General features: G+C 29.6%; 1 protein-coding gene across 1 annotated transcript in view; it reads right to left on the minus strand.

Annotated features, from left to right (window-relative positions):
* The window catches only part of LOC107456815 (dopamine D2-like receptor), a 230934-nt gene that overhangs the window by 181212 nt on the left and 31956 nt on the right, over positions 1-17766 (minus strand). The window lies entirely within an intron of this gene.

Here is a 17766-nt window from a genome sequence, read left to right on the forward strand (position 1 = left end):
CTCACTTCCGTGCTCTGTAATAACGGTAATATTGTGCATTTTTCCCTCGTGGACCTCTTGAACCAGTGGAAGTGCTTGTGGTTGCCTCATCGTCTCGCCATGGAAAATGTATTTGTATTAATAATGTATGGGAATGCGTCATAATGTTATTTCAAAAGAGAAAGCCTAACATTCAATTGATATTCACAAGAGACGTACCTTAACATAACCTTAAATCCGTGTAATTGTCCATGGGATTGTTTTCACTCATTTTTTACAATTGTTATCCACTAAATTTGAAAATAAAAAATACTAACCTCTTAAATTATATGTGTATCAAATCAAACTAAAAAAGTATTTATATAAAAATAATACTTTAATAACTTTTATTATTTTTATGCTAGTGAGAACAAAAACAATATGGAAATGAATGAGGGAAAACTGGATTCAACGCGTGATTTTCCGGCCAATAAAAATGTAGCGTTACGTTTAACGCAACCTTGTTGGAAGTCGCATAAGAAGTATAACTTCAATAATTGTCTTAATTTCTTACCGATGTATAAGCTGACTGTCCTATTTATTGCAATTCATGTGTTCAAAAAGTTGACTTATAAAATGGGTCTTCCAAACCGAAGTGTAAAGTGTGAGTAGTCACAAAATTGAACGATAGTTTGAAAAATCGAGTGAAAAACGGAACGAGACCGTGATGTAAAGTTTCCAGTGTTCTGCTTAAGAAAATATAAAATTAATTTTCTTTTGGTTTTAATATTAATTACAAACTTTGACATCAGAGCGTTCTGCTAACTGAAAGAAAGCGTTTAACCTACTGAAAACTTTCTAAGAAACACTTAAGAGACTCCCGTCCAAAAAATTTACTGGAATAATTTGACATGTATTTGAACACCGCATGCCAAAAATAGGGTAACAAACTTATGACTTGTACCAATTACTTGGCGTATTATTTGCAATAGCAGCACAAACTTTCGTAAACTTAAAATAAATATTCATGGAGGTATGGGCATTTTTATTTAGAAGAACTAAAATTCATGACTAACGTTTTTTTACTATAATTATAGAAATATTCAAAACAATAAAACAAAATCTTCGGAATTTTTAATTAATAAAAAAATATCATTTTAAAATTAGAAAAAGGAATCGGTATAAATTGTGTAAGATATGAGAATATATTAAGTAGTCATTTCTTATTGCGCATGCCCGGGAAGCACTCATTTTTTCGTAATTTTGTAGTGATATGTATTCGGTAACTGATAAAAAAAGTTTGATTTGATTACATTGAAAATGTATAAAAAAAAGAATTTGGAATTGTTGAAACTTTTATGTTTTACTTTATAAATTTTTTTGAAAGAAGTTTAAAGCTTAATGATATTCCTAGTTATGTAAACATTTTAAGCAACGCTTATTAATGAAAAATATTAAACTTAAAAAAGCTTGTTCAAATATTATTTTTTACAATAATTTTAACAATAAAAAAATTTAAGATTTCCGAAAAGCACTCTTTTATTTAAAATCTTGCACTTTTCCGAAACATTTTCACCTGTTAACAAAACAATTATTTACAAATCATTAAAATGCAAATATTCTTAATGTGTAATTTAAATTCACAAAAATTAAATAATGAATTAATTATTTTCAGAGAAACTTAGCGCGCTTTCTTACTATAGCCACAGAAATATTCAATAAACTTAAAAAAAACTTTTGGAGCAACTTTTAATTAATAACAAAAATATCATTTTCAAATTTGAGAACAAATTGTTTTAAATTGCGAAAGATATGTGTATTTAAAGTAGTCCGGGAGTGCACGGGTGACACTCATTGTTTTTAATAATTTTGTTATTAATTGTAATTGGTAACTTATAAAAATAGTTTGATTTGATAATCTTCATTATGTGAAAAAGTTTGATAGTATAAAATTTTTTTAATACTTTGGAATTGCAAAATGTTTCATTACAACTTTTGTATTTTGCTTTTATAATTATTTTAGGGAATAAGTTTGAAGCTTAATAATATAGTATTCTAAAGAAACATTTAAACAATTAAATGTTTCAACAAAACGCCTATTAATGATACAATTGATAATTTAACAAAAATTTGGTGAAATGTTTTTATTTTTTACAATATTTTTAGCTATCAAAAAACGTAAGAGTTACAAAAAGCGCGCTTTTATTTCAATTGTTACACTGGTAACACCTAGCTCACCTCTTACACCTAAACATTTTCACTTAGTAACAAAACAAGTATTGACAAATCATCAAAACACAAAGATTCTCAATATATAATTTAAATTCCCAAAAACTTAATTACGAATGTCATATATTGGAAATTCATAAGCCGGAGCAATTTTAATAAGCGCTAGAAAAACCCGTCTTCCAAACCAATTGAAAATCTAGCTGCGAATTTAATTATACTCTTGAGTGCCACCTCCTACCGGAATTCCGATTTTCAATAGTTTTCACATTACTACATCTCCTATTCCTCGTAATATCGTTAGAGAGCTGCGAGCCATTTCCTGCGGAATTAAATCGGGTCCCTTCAACTAAAACGATGTTGACTTACCGAATCGGAAAACCGATATACACGGCTTCGTAGCTTCCATAATCATCTCCAGCAGGACCAGGGCGGAAAGGGAGTCAACATTAAGCCAGCTCTAGGTTTTGACGGTGCTATACTGGGTGAGATTAACCTATTAATGCCCTGTATTAAGTGTGGCTGAATACTTAAGACTGTGATAATGAGGAATGGCTACATAGTCACACGGTGCATCTTTGGGGAGGGAGGGTCGCAGCGTTTATTGCACGTAAAAGATAATGGCGTACTTAGTTTTAATAAATGGTCAGGCGCAATCCTTGTGTATCCGTTTCGGTTGCTTCTTGTTTGGGAAAACACTCCTGGGTGATGTTTAAAGGATGTTTTGGAATGGTTAAGAGATAGGGTATAAAACACGGTGTTGCTCAGGAAAATACATCAATAGAGGTTTAACTAAGGGGATTTGAAGGGAAATGTAACGGAACACGTTTATTAATGATTTGAGATGATAAAGTGTTGTTTGATGTTTACTTTGCTTTTAGTCGTTATTTTCTTGCGAAATCCTATTTTAGCATTAGATGAATTTTCAGTTAAACGTATAACATGAAAGTAAAAAGGTAAATGAAAACTAGAGTAGTAAAAAAAAAAACAAATGTCTCGGTATTATAAACATGTGCCAACATAGCTGAAAAGCAGCAATATATATAAATATATAATAATCTATTTAGTTGTAGCAAGAAGTATACATTTGAGTCTAAGCGTCACACTGTAGTTATCAGCCATAGTGTGACGTTTAAAGTACACAGTTTATAGTACAGTTATAGTGTAGTTATAGTATATAGTTATAGCATTTTGTTTATAGTATATATTAATGAACTATTAGCGACACGGGCTGGAGTAAATTCTTAATAATGATCTGAAGACAGTATTGCGCATGCGCTCACAACACTACCAAAATTTAGATTGGAGAGCAGATGATAGTAATTGCCCCTGATCTCTGCACCACACTCTCTAACCGTCTAGTTATGCATGTATTTTTTCTCCTTTAAAATCATCAGAGATATTACATATGGGATAGATTTTGGACCTCTTAGATAGGGTCGGAAAAGTGCAATCTGATGAGACACACAGAAAAAAAAATGATCAGAACTACCAGAATATGGTAAAATTCAACGCGTCTCACCAAAAAACCGAAGTGCTATGGTCATGATTTTGGTAAAATTAACGAAAAGATATGGCTTTATAAAATGTGATAAAGTTTGGTATTTGTGTAAAAATGTGGTATTTTCATCATGTTATCTTAGATCTTTTGGTATTTTTGTCATGTTATGTTTGATCTTTTGGTATTTTTATCATGTTATCTTCGATCTTTTGGTATTTTTATCATGTTATCTTAGATCTTTTGGTATTTTTATCATGTTATCTTAGATCTTTTGGTATTTTTATCATGTTATCTTAGATCTTTTGGTATTTTTATCATGTTATGTTAGCATGGCATAAAAGTAATTTATTAGATAAAATTTACTTTTCAGTTTTGTACATTTTACTGAATGTGCTTTTATGAGGAGAACTATAATTTTAAAAACCACTGGCAAGCCTTTATAATAGGAATGGAAAATTATTAAATGAATGATTTCAATACAGTATTTTTTGGCTTTATTAACGAGAATCATGTTTTCTTTAGACAGCAAAATCGATAATCATGCTGGTAGAGGAGACTCCGGGTGATAAATTTTCACTCTGCCAACGTAACCCAGACTTCTGCTCTGTTTTCAGAAGTGAATTTCTTGCTATCAACAGGGATCTGGAATTTGCCTATCCCCTCTGCCTAACTGTCACCTACTCCGGGATTCTGCCAATCATATCCTGGACTGTCTAGGTCTTCTCTGGAAAGACATCTACTCTTCCCCTCTTTTGGTCTTCGATTTCATTCAGGTCAACGGGTTCATAGATCTGGTCAGACTTCGACAGGCCATGCAGTAAGTCAATTTTACTATTTTATTCTCCGTGCACCGAGACTCTGTTATTAGGAATGGAGCCCCTATCTGAGCCATGTAAGGTAAAGACCTCCCCATCCATATTACTGGCTGAGCTGTATCCGGTAAAAAATAAGACGTACAATCAAACTCCTGTTTAAGTTGTTAATAATTATAGGTGACAATAAAATGAAAGCAATTCTTTTTCTGTTTTGAACATATGTCTGTAAACTTAACTGCTCTTATTTTATAGAACATAGTTAATTTTATACTATGAAAAAATATAGTATGTATTTAATACTATTTAATATTTCAGTAACATTTTTAAAGTTGTTTTAACACTTTGAAGCAAAATTTTTATTAAACATATTTTTCATACTTCTTTTCATTATTTTGTGTAAATTTATATCAAAATAAGGGAAACATATTATATTTAATATTTTAATAATTTATGATTATGAGAAACAGCATCGAGCACTGGTTTCTTTTTCTGCGGTAAAGTATAATCTTTCAAACACGACTCCCACTTCCAAGCAATGTCCCAAATTTACACTTGTTTGGTTATTTAGATCAATGTCACAGTTATTATTTCAAAGAAAAACAGTTATTTAATATTGAAATTTCCTTCATTTACAAAATCAATTATTAATAAATTTTTAAATATGAATGGACTTTTTTTGGATTTCATATTTTTGTAGAAATATAATTACGATAATCCATAAACATTTTTAACAACTATTAGTCTATTTTTGAAATTTAGAAAAATACCAACACATATTTTTGCTTGTTATTGTTAAATTAGAGGGCCAGAGTAAAAATACACATTCAACATCAATGTCCCACCTGAGTCAAAGTGTTAAGAAATGCACATATGTTCAAAAAAGTTTAAATATTTTTTTTGATTAATTAAAACTCGTCACAAGCTATGCTTAACGAATAAGATCCTCTACTGTTTTAAACTAGCTCAAACAGAATAAAATACAACTAGATCTAAATATATAAATGGAAGCCAAACTACGCAGTTCGTATTTAAAACGTTATTCGAAAAATAAATGTGATATCCTATCACATTTTCTTTTGAAATTTCTTTGTTCGTGAAATTTACCCTTCGGAAATTATGTATCGCATGTTTTAAATTAAACGAAATATTTTGAAGCGATAAGTCGACACAACTGATTTAATTTCAATAAAACATATTGTTAAATTATTCTTTATAAAATCTTAAAAATTCTTTATGCTGACGTAAATTAAAGTTGTAAAACAGATATTTCGTTTTCAGTTGTATCGATAATACCAAGCCGAAGGGGAACATTTAACGAATGTTAGAAATTCCAGAAAAGAATTAAGTTCCTGTATAAGATAAGATTTAAAAGCGCTTCCTGAATTTTTAAAATATAAAGTAATTGGATTGCAGTATCTTCACTTTAAGTATTTAATTTAAATATGTTTCTAATTACGTTCTATCTTTTTACATATCTTGGATTCCCTAAGCGAACTGCTGAATTGTGTGTAAGAAAGAAGGACTTGAACAGTTTTTAAAAAATCCTGAACAGTCTTTTAAAAAACAAATGCTCAGGATAGAAAGTAATGATTAATGCAGTGAAAATGTTTAAAATTCACAACTTATATAATGAATGAAATAAGGTAAGAATACTTCTGAATTAAACAAATAATCTTAAGATTCTTAAGCACCACTAAATGCAATAGTTATTCAAAGAAGATTAAATTAACTCATAAATTTAAAGATGCATATGCACTCCACGTTAAAATACATATTTTTTATCAGGATTGATTTTGCGATTCACATTAAAATTCTGGTGATTTTAATTTCATGTAGAATTTAGAAGATGGAAATTCCTCAGAAATATTTTTTATTCAAACTAAATAAGCATTGGTCTTTTTTTTTTACAAAATGATTATGTTTACAAAAAAATGGTTATTTTGTCGCGAATTTTTTTTTTTTATCATTAATGCGTAAAAAGAGCTCTTAGTCCATGCATTTACAATATATAAAAGAGTGTATAATTTGACCAGACATTACTTAAGGGGACACTTCACGATGAAAAACCCAAAAATCGACCAAATTATACTTTTTTCAATTTTTGTTTAAAAAAATAATAGTTATATCTAGCTACAATTTAAAAGAAAAATTTTTCAATTTCAGTCATTTTTTGCAAAGTTATAAGCATTTCAAGATTTGTAAACAAGGTTATGTAAACTGTCTGTTTTTATAGTTATACTGTTTTTCTCAATGTTGTTTTTTACGATAATATTCAAATTTCGAAAAGTTCCTTGCGCATGAGTTTTGAACAAATCTTTATTTTTTTTAAATATATATGAATGGTCTAATGTTCCGTAACCGATGTGATATAAATAAAAGCTGAATACTCACTGAATATTTTTTAAATTACTTTAAATTGTTATTTAAATTTCAATTTTTAAAAATTATATAAATACTATGATATTTTGATTTTTTATTTGTTTAAAAATAAGTGCTAAGTTGTTCAAACATATCCAATTTTATTTATACTTATTCAAACTGTAATATAAATGAGTTTCATACAGCTACGATAAAAACTCATGCGCAAGAAACATTTTGAAACATTGGAACATTTAGTAATTTAACTTGCGGATAAATTATTAAAAAAATTATAAATTTTCAACAAATTAATATTTTTGCTTCAAATTTTGGGAATATCTTTCTAAATGCTTTGTTCACAATCTATGAAATTTTCATTAAAATTGGTTGATATTTAAAAAAAATCATTTTGAACCTGAAGTGTCCCCTTAAATTACAATTCCAGGTATGAAAATAAATCTGCTGGGTGACCAGATTTAAGTCATATTGCAATTATAGTTATTTAAATCAATTAAATTAAGCAAAAATTAAGGACTCAGCTGAAGCTGAAATAAAAGCCACTAAGAAGAAGTTTAGTACTAAGTATTTTCATAAATTAGCTTTTATTTAATGCTTTTATTTTAAGTAATTATTTAATGAACACAAATGTCAATGACGGAATGAGCGTATTAATTATCTAGAAATTTTTATGTCCAATTATTTTTTCTCCATTCAGACTAATCAACTTTTCATATTATCCCCGCTCTAACATAGAATGCATGCAATGTGTACTTTATTGAGTTATAAATTTGAGAAGTATACATCCACGGCCATTTTTTCTGCTTGCATGGTGATAAAAAATAAACGAAAAATTTTTTTTGTTATCGACTACGTTAAATTTTCAGAAATACATAATTTGGAAATTTATGTACTTTACTGATTAAACGCACGCCAGCAACTAGTCATTATATTAAACAAACTACACTCAAGCACTTGACGTATATTAAATAAAATTTAAAAAAAAAACTTACTTTAAAAGGCTTAACTCCCCCCCCCCCACATAAATTATCACAACAGCAGTTAATAATTCTATTAAGCGAAAGACCAAGAATTTGACCTACTTTGCATAAGATTTTCAAATGCACATAAATTCAAGTTATGAAACGGAGCAACAACTGATCAAAATATTAATAATTCGTAGCATTTGCTCTAAGCCACGAAGAATTTCAAAAATTACATCATTTAAGAGTACATCAACTCCATTTATAAAATAACATAACAACAAAGAAAGCATAATATCAATCTAACTACCGGTCTAATGATAGGATCTTCACGTTCTAAAACTCAAACTCAATGCTCCGAGGGGATGACCTCGAATATGTTAATTAATTAGTGCAGACGATATTTTAAGTTAAGACATCAGACACAAAGACATATTTTTTCTGAATAAACATACCTTTTTTTTGAAAAAACGGATTTGGATTTCTGACCTGCAAAATATAGGGGCTTTAAAATCTGAATTCGTCGAAAAAAAGTCATGATTATTAAGATTAAGTACGTTTTGTGCTTGATTTCGGTGCCTTAAATATCGTTTGCACTAAACAATTAGCAAGTTTAAAGTCACCTCCTCGAATCATTAAGATTGAGTCCTAGAATTTAAAGATCTTATCATTAGATCAAAAGTTATTCAGAGTGGTCCGTTTCTTTTTTTGCCCAATGTACAAGTACAATATTTATGAGAATGTCAAGACGTTTCAGATTTATAGCAACAAAACATATAACAGCAGGCAAAAAGCATAGTATAATAATACTTATTATTAAAGTATCTTATTATAACAAAAGTACTATATAGTTATTATTACATGAGCGTTATTATAACCAATTTATTGCGCCACTAAACAAAAATCAAACATAGAAAAAAAACAAATGCGATTACATATACATTAAAAAATACCTGCTTATGCATGCTAAATGTTTGCCAGCGTATGTAAAACGCAAAATATGAGCACATTTATTGTCCTGGATCACTTTAAATATTATTTTAAACAAATGCAATGTTTTTCAAAAAATTATAATAATTTTAAATAAATACATTAAAGTTTAATGGCTTAATTTAAATGAAAACTGATGTTTTATTTATTTTTTAGACAGATTCCATGCGTTTAAATAAAAATTTGAGTTTAAACTTCCATTATCGCTAGCACTGGATTTAATACTTTATGGTAATTTCGGTATTGATTTGTTGAAAGAAGTTGCCTAGAGCGATAAAACTACTCTGTGCATGGCGAGTTTATTATCTGTCTTTCTATACGGCAAAACCAAATTCAAATATTTCAACTCGTTGATAAGGGAGAAAAGATATGAACTAGTTATAGTTGTACACGACTATACGCATTAATGATTTTTTTCATAACTTTCAAATGTTCGCCTTAACTGATTGCGAGGCATTAAAGACTTATTTTATATAAAAAAAGGTTTATTTAAAAGTTAACTATAATGTCACACATAAATATATCCCCATAGCGATTATATAGTTTAAAAAAGGGGTTTAATGTACGGATACTTACTATTAAATGTAACAAATGTATAGAGAGATGTGAATCAAGTTACAATAACATTTAATTGATGCAAAATTTTGATGCTCAACAATTTTTCTTTGTGATTCTATATTTGAATTTTAACGCATAAATAGTTGCGTACCTAGAGGGGGCATGGAGGATATTTGTTCATGGGAGCATTCTTAGATGAGTACGAAATTCTTGGTACATACTGTATGTGAATACGCTTATAAAAAACATAACTGCGAATGAATTCTAGAATACAATGTATATGAGTACGCTAATAGAAAATACAATTACGTATGAATTGTAGGCTAAAATTGTATCTGAATGCGCTAAAATAGAAAATACAATTACGAATGAATTCTAGAATAAAAATACATCAGAATAAGCTAATAGAAAATATAATTGCGAATGAATTATAGAATAAAATATATCTGAATAAGCTAATATAAAATATAATTACGAATGAATTCTATAATACAGCAAATCTGAATACGCTAAAAGAAAATATAATTACTAATGAATTATAGAATACAACGCATATGAGTACGCTAATAGGAAATATAATTACGTATGAATTGTAGACTAAAATTGTATCTGAATGCCCCAAAATAGAAAATGTAATTGCGAATGAATTCTGGAATAAAATACATCTGAATACGCTAGTAGAAAATATAATTACGAATGAATTCTGGATCACAATGTATCTGAATAAGCAAATAGAAAATATAATTATGAATGAAATAAAGAATACGATGTATATGAATACGCTAATTGCAAATGTAATTACGAATAAATTCTAGAATAGAATGCATCGGTAAGTACTGTGCTAATATATATCAGTTACATATTTATAAAGCTGTCCTATATTAGTGGAAAGATAAATAAAAATTTACTTTTAGTTTCATGTTTGTCATACATAAGTGACGAATAAAAACTTTCTTCTGGCATTTTTATGGAATTTACTGTGCTTCGATAGAGAGTTGTCCGCTAGTATACTGAAATGCATGATTTTTTAAGTTTGAAATAATCATAATAAAAGAGGGTGTAAAAAATTTATGTGAGCTGTAAGCCCTAAGTACGCTTCTGCATATAAATCTGAATTTTAAAGTTAAACTAAAAACTTTAAGCTGTTCTACTTACTATGTAAAACCACTAATTCGAATATATGTATATAAGACTTACAAGTTACGTATTTGAATTGGCAAAGTAGCCTAATATTTAGAAAATTCTTAATATTTCAATATTATTGCGATAGCACGTTGTCAAATGTTTCGGAACGGTAGTACAATTTTTTATCTATACTGATTCAAAAATAGATATAGGTATGCATATTAAATTAAGATATATATTTATGGTATGTATATTAAATTATGATAAGATGTATTATGCAGATGAAGAAATAGATACGAATTATGATATCGTAACGTGTGAATCAAGATCTATAATATTGTGTAAATGACAAGTAGATGCATTTATGGGGATCAATTTATAAAATTGTAACAATGTACGTGGCTTTCATATTTAAGTACATGCAGAAATATATTTAAATACGCAGATAAGTAATAAAATAATATGTATAATAATGATATATACAGTTCCTGTCCAAATTATTAGACAAACTATAACATCCTATGTTAAACCTCAACTTTATAGTTTTTACTCGACTGAAACCGGTTTGCACTTGTTTACGTTCTTCTATTAATTAGTTAACATTGTAATGCAATTTGTTAAAAATAAATACAAATAGGAATTATATAAAAAATCTCCTGAATAAAAACCCATTACATGTATGGTTAAATAAAAAAGTATTGCATATAAACTCGTGCAAAACATGCAATTATAAAAAAACTACTGTACGTTTAATAATTTGATCTAATTATTACAATATAATAACATAAACAATACGATATCTATCTATCTAATATATATAATTCACTTACGTGGCTCCCAAATTTTGGTTGTATTTCTTTTCCATCGGTGGCAAAGTTTGCTTTGTTTTGTTTACGTTTTGAAAACGCTAAAGCATTCTGCCTTTTAATGATGTGTTTCTGATTAAGAATTAAGGATGGATTTAAGAAGAGCTGTGAAGTATTATTGCAATAGCATTTATTTTATTTTCTTCATTTATAGAGAGATCAGTAGGCAGAGAATTCTGTTAGGTTAAAAAACATTTTTCTAAAAAAAGAACGAATTCTAAAAGAAATAAAAATAAACAACTTAAAAAATAAAAATGCTGTTGCCAGCCATAGAATTTTTTGAAAGTTAACTTAGCAACATAAATCAAAATGACATAGAAGGGCAACTAGATCAAAATTATGATACCTGAGCGTTTGACATAACAAACCCTTCAATTCTATAAGTGTTGTATCGCCAAATGCCCAAATTTTTGCATTTTACAACTCCATATTAAACTTCTGTTGTGTGTGTGAATACTGACGTTTAGAACAAAATTAAGGTTTAGAATTGCCTCGGAGAAATTTGAATTGTTAACAATGACTTAAACAAAGAGTTTTATTTTAACTGACAAATACTATATTATAGTTTGAACTTTTTCTATGACTATACTCATTTTCTTACTCTTTTCTTTGTTTTTTAGACATTTTATATTTTTGTGATAAAATAAAAAACGTATAGTTGTTCTGCTTCTGAACACTGATTAAAACACAAAATGATGGGCTTCATCAACAATCAAAAATATATACATTTACTTTACAAATTCCATATTATTAGGGTGGCGCCCTTCAGAGATATAAAAATACATAATTATCTTCATCGAAGCCGATGCTTTACATCCGGCGTTCAGTGGCATACTATTCCATATTTCATATTGTTTTACTATTTCAAGTTGTCATATTGTTCTACTATTTCATATTGTTTTACAACACATGGTTTTAACCCTCTGGTGGCAGAGACTTCAAAATAAAACTTACAACAGTTACTTTTCTCAACAACTGAAAATTAGAATAGTGTGATTAAGAAAAATATGTGAACTGTTCGCAATTTCAAATTAATATTGAAATGCACAGGTTTAGAATTTTCTACAGTGAAACGTTTTCGGAACTTCAGTGTTCAAAAAAGTATACAAAAGCTAGACGTTTAGAACGTATCCAATGAGCGAGCATCGGATTGCGAAGCAATCCGAAATGAACTGCGAAAGCAGTTCCGGGGGTTGGCGAGCGCTAGCGAGCAGGGGGCGAAGCCTCCTAGTATTATATAAAACGCTAATACGTATGTATCAATAAAACCGATGATATTTCTTTTCTCGCGCTGGCAACAGTTTTCATTTTTAATTGATTGGATTCAGCGCGCAAGAGCACGTAGTGAGTATCATATGGCTAATCCATGTTATCTAAAACGCTAATACGTTTTAATTGATAGGCTTCGGCGCGCAAGAGCACGTAGTGAGCATCATATGTCTAATCGGGGGAATTCTCACCGAATTATCAAAAAAATTCACACAAAATTATCTTCATTGAAGCCGATGCTTTACTTCCGGCGTTCAGTACTATCCATATTGTTTTACAACACATGGTTTTAGCCCTCTGGTGGTAAAGACTTTAAAACAAAACTTACAACAGTTACTTTACTGAAATTTAGAATAGTGCGATTACGAAAAATATGCGAACTGTTTGCGATTTCAAATTAATATTGAAATGCAAAGGTTTAGAATTTTCCACAGTGAAAAGTTTTCGGAACTTCAGTGTTCAAAAAAGTATACAAAAGCTAGACGTTAAGAACGTATCCAATGAGCGAGCAAAGCGAACATCGGATTGCGAAGCAATCCGAAATGAACTGCGAAAGCAGTTCGGGGGGTTGGAGAGCGCCAGCGAGCAGGGGGCGAAGCCTCCTAGTAATAATATAAATGTTCTATATTTATATAATATATCGTCTAATTTATCCAATCACCAAATTTAACCAATTGATACACGAAGTTAAGCAAGCGCAAACTTGTTTCAGTCGCGTGAGAACAGAGCTGTATAGTATATCATCTGATAATCAAGATTTTATTTAGAATCTTTAGAATGCGTCTAATAATTTGGCCAGTGGCTGTATAATATGGTTTTTGTTTGAGATTTACGTATTTTGTATATAAACATGTAAGACACACAGTTTGTGAAGATGAGTTTCTATACTTAAGTGCCAAAAGATATCTATTGTTTAGGTCACTATGAGTGATAGCTAAGAAACCAATTTTGGTTGAGGTGACCTGAGAGAATAAATAAGGAGGCATAAAATTTTATTTTTTCTGGATGAATGCCATTTTTACTCCCTCATTTTGGGAATTTTATTGTAATGGAAAAAATAAATGAAGGCTAATGTTTGTGTGCTCTCAATTGCTTATGAAAATAAATTTGGAAATAAATGATAATGGAATTTGGAAATAAATGAGAGAAATAGGAGAATTAAAAAAAAATAAAATTACATCATTTCGAAAAAACAAATTTAATTTAAGGGAAATAAATTTAGTAGAACATACATACACACACACATATATATATATATATATATATATATATATATATATATATATATATATATATATATATATATATATATATATATATATATATATATATATATATATATATATATATATATATATATATATATATATATATATATATATATATATATATATATATATATATATATATATATATATATATATATATATATATATATATATATATATATATATATATATATATATATATATATATATATATATATATATATATATATATATATATATATATATATATATATATATATATATATATATATATATATATATATATATATATATATATATATATATATATATATATGTGTGTCTGTGTGGCGCGGTTGGTTTGTCGTCGGCCTTCTGAGCCCAAGTCTGCGGGTTCGATCTCCGGCCCAGACACCGGATTTTCGGGATGCAGAAAATCCTCAGCGGCCATTTCCAATGAGCTGCACATCGGCGAGACCGATTGTGCAGCTCATTGGAAATATATATATAATATCCCGTTTTACAGGAAAAACACGTTCATGCACGATCCAACCATTCGCGGATCGAAATTTTGACCTGAACCAGTGCACAAACTATCTCCAATCCATTACCTTCAGTCGTGTTGTTGGATTTATTTGTTGTGGTAACTTGGAGAACTTTGTGAACCCGACAGAATTAGGGTGCACCAGTTACCATTTTGTACACGGTATGTCTCTGGCCGGCGGATATCGAACTCACGATCTATCGCATATGGGCCCAACGAGCAATACTAGCCAGGCTATCCCGGCCCCGATATATACAAGATAAAATATTATGAATAGGTAGATAATTTCTGAATTTTAGCTATACTACTTAATATTTTTAGAAATTACTTCAGTTGCACGATTTTAGATCTAAAAGTAGAATTTGTAAAATTTATATTTTTAAACTTCTTTGAAGAACATGAATATATTTTTTCTCCGAGCTTTACTTAACGAAATATTAAATAATGATTAATCAATTAAAATTGAATAAAATAATAATACATAAAATAATAATGCATTAATTAACGCCCGGTGGCTGAGCTGTAGCGCTTCGCGATATCGTGCCACAGGTCCCTGGTTCGATCCTCGGGCCGGGCAAGGTTGACTCAGCCTTTCATACCTTCAGTGGGTCCATAAATGAGTACCAAGCATGCTTGGGAACTAAACATTGGGGGTTCCGCGTTCGGCTGACCACCTAACCGGAACATCTGCTTCTGCACCCCAGAGCCCAAGGTCAAGAAAACTGAGATGGGCACAGTAGGCCTTGGCTCTCTAGGGCTGTCGCGCCGCTGAGTTTAGTTTAGTTTAAATATTAAATAATGATTAATCAATTAAAATTGAATAAAATAATAATACATAAAATAATAATACATTAATTAATAATAAATAAAGTAAAAAGATGCAATAAATGATTTTTGATGAAAGATCATTTTTTGAGCAAAAAATACGTTTAGAGTCTGATGTCTAATTGATCAAAGTAAAGTGACCATACAAATATAAGTTGTCAAAAAGTAAAAAATTTAATTTACATCCTTATAAGTAAAACAATCAGCTGAAATTAGATCTTGTTATTTATCTATCATTTATTTCTCAAATTTCAATGCAACAATTCTGAGAGTTGGAAGGGGAAAAACACTTATTCGAAGTTTAGTAACTCTCTTATACAATGTTTCTGAAATGAATCTTTTCTTTAAATCACAATTAAAATTTCCATTAATTTGTCTAATGAAATTGAGGTAATTAGAAATTACTTTACGTCTGGTTAACAATTTTTTTTTTGTAAATTACCAGCTAATCGATAAATGTAAGATTTTTTTCCTCCGATAATTTTATCGTTAAAACAACTTTTATTGATTAAATTTGATTAGCGTCCTCTAGTTAAATTGAATCAGACATCATTTTTCAAATTTCCGCTAAATTAGTTTCAAACAATTATAACTGGTTTTTACTGCGCTCAGCTATTTAAATAGAGTTCGTAGGAATGTAAGAGTATAAAGAATTGAAGAAGTTGAATGAATTTAAATTGATATCCCTGCACAGTTTACGTGAACAAAATTGAATAGGTATTTTAGAGTAGAATAATAACGAACAGTGTAGAATTGAGAGAAAATTGTTAATTAAAGAGTTTCAACTATTTATGTTATTTAGTGGTATAACTTATTGTTTGCTTGATTAAATTATAAATCTTTGGTAGTTAAGTACTTTATTTTTCGTCGCACTAGAACTGCACAATGAACTTTAAGTGACAGTCTGAATTATCCGAAGACATGCCATCGCAATTTTAATCCTCAGCAGAAGGGATGGCTCTCCTGATTTGGTAGCCCGAAGAACTAGCCGGTAGAACAGTTTAACGAGGATCAATACCGCACACCCTCGGTCCCTACGCAAACTGATCCAAGTGGTCACCCACCCGCTTACTGAACGTAGCCAGTGATGCTTGACTTCGGTGTTCTTCTAGGAACCGTGTCTTTACTATCAGTACACTGCAGGGCTACAGATATAAGGATAGCTATAGTGTGTCTACGGTTAGTACTCCCCCCACTAAGTCTGAGGCCCCCTGCTGCTATGGAAACAAGAATAGCGCATTTCAAGGAGGGTGGCTTCTCTTCTTTCTAGGGCTAACACAATAGACCAGGGAAATCTTCATCAAGCCCACCCCAGCCAAAACTTGTCCTAAACAGTGACCCTACACCCCTATACTTGAAGTAGTTATACCTCGTTACCATAGTCACTGGTCCGGACGAATGGCTAGTGGAGTTCTTAATTTAGATGAGCTGTACTGTGGTTACTGTGGGCAAACTGTGTCTCGATCAACCAAAATGCGTAAATACCGGAAATTTTTTTAAATATGGTAAGTTTTAGCTTTCGGGAGTTGACTTCGAACAATAAGCATCATGCCATATGACACTTAATTTATAGTTAATCTTTATTTTGATGGAATGAACTTTCAAAAACGCGTTTTATTTAATCTAATAACGTAAAGCCACCGGAACAGCAACAAATAATAAATAAACAACAACAGTTTTAGCTTAACTATTTGTGTCGATGTATGCCTTTCAGTTTTTTTTCTCACGATTTTGTACTATTGATCAACAGCGATTTATTGTTTTTTTAATTTTTTTCTTCACTCCAGAGAAACAACGAGTAATCAGTTAGTCAAAAATGAGATACAATACGATTCATACGCGAACTTTAAATGCTTTTATCAATAATTATATCTATTTTTATTTTATAGCCAAAAATTACTTTGATGCAGTTGAATACAATTAATCTAGTTTGCTTTGTTTGAGTTTAAAGATTTATTTTGCACTTAAAATCTGGAAAAATATTAAAATAATCAAAATATAGACGATATTTTTTCAAGCATTCAATTTCAAATTATTTTAATAATTTTTGGTTGAAAGATGCTTCGTAATTATTCATGATAAATAGAATTATTTATAGAGACTCATTATTATTAAAAGCTATGATTTTTTACTGTTTTACTAGGGACGGGAAATCATGTACAAGGTAAAAACTTGCTGAAAACCAATTTATTAACTCTTGATCGTTTTCTCTAGAAAAGCACAAGGAATTAATGGTTAAATAACCATTTGAGCAACTAAGATTTCAAATATGTTAATTGATTTTAAATATGAAATGCGAAATAAATTGAATCATAATTGGATGCAGATAATAGTCATAGTAGTTTATCGTGATGCATGCATATCAATGAACTCTAAATGAATATCTATGAATCCTAGCTTCCCCATTACAAAGTATGGTTTTTAAGTCCAGGTCAAGTTGAAGAACTGATAGCACAATTTAAACATCATTTCGCAAAGATATATACAGGGTTGTGGCGAGATTC

This window comes from Parasteatoda tepidariorum, chromosome 8 (genome assembly GCF_982258835.1).
Source record: "Parasteatoda tepidariorum strain Cologne lab strain chromosome 8, Ptep-v5.0, whole genome shotgun sequence".
Lineage (NCBI taxonomy): Eukaryota > Metazoa > Arthropoda > Arachnida > Araneae > Theridiidae > Parasteatoda > Parasteatoda tepidariorum.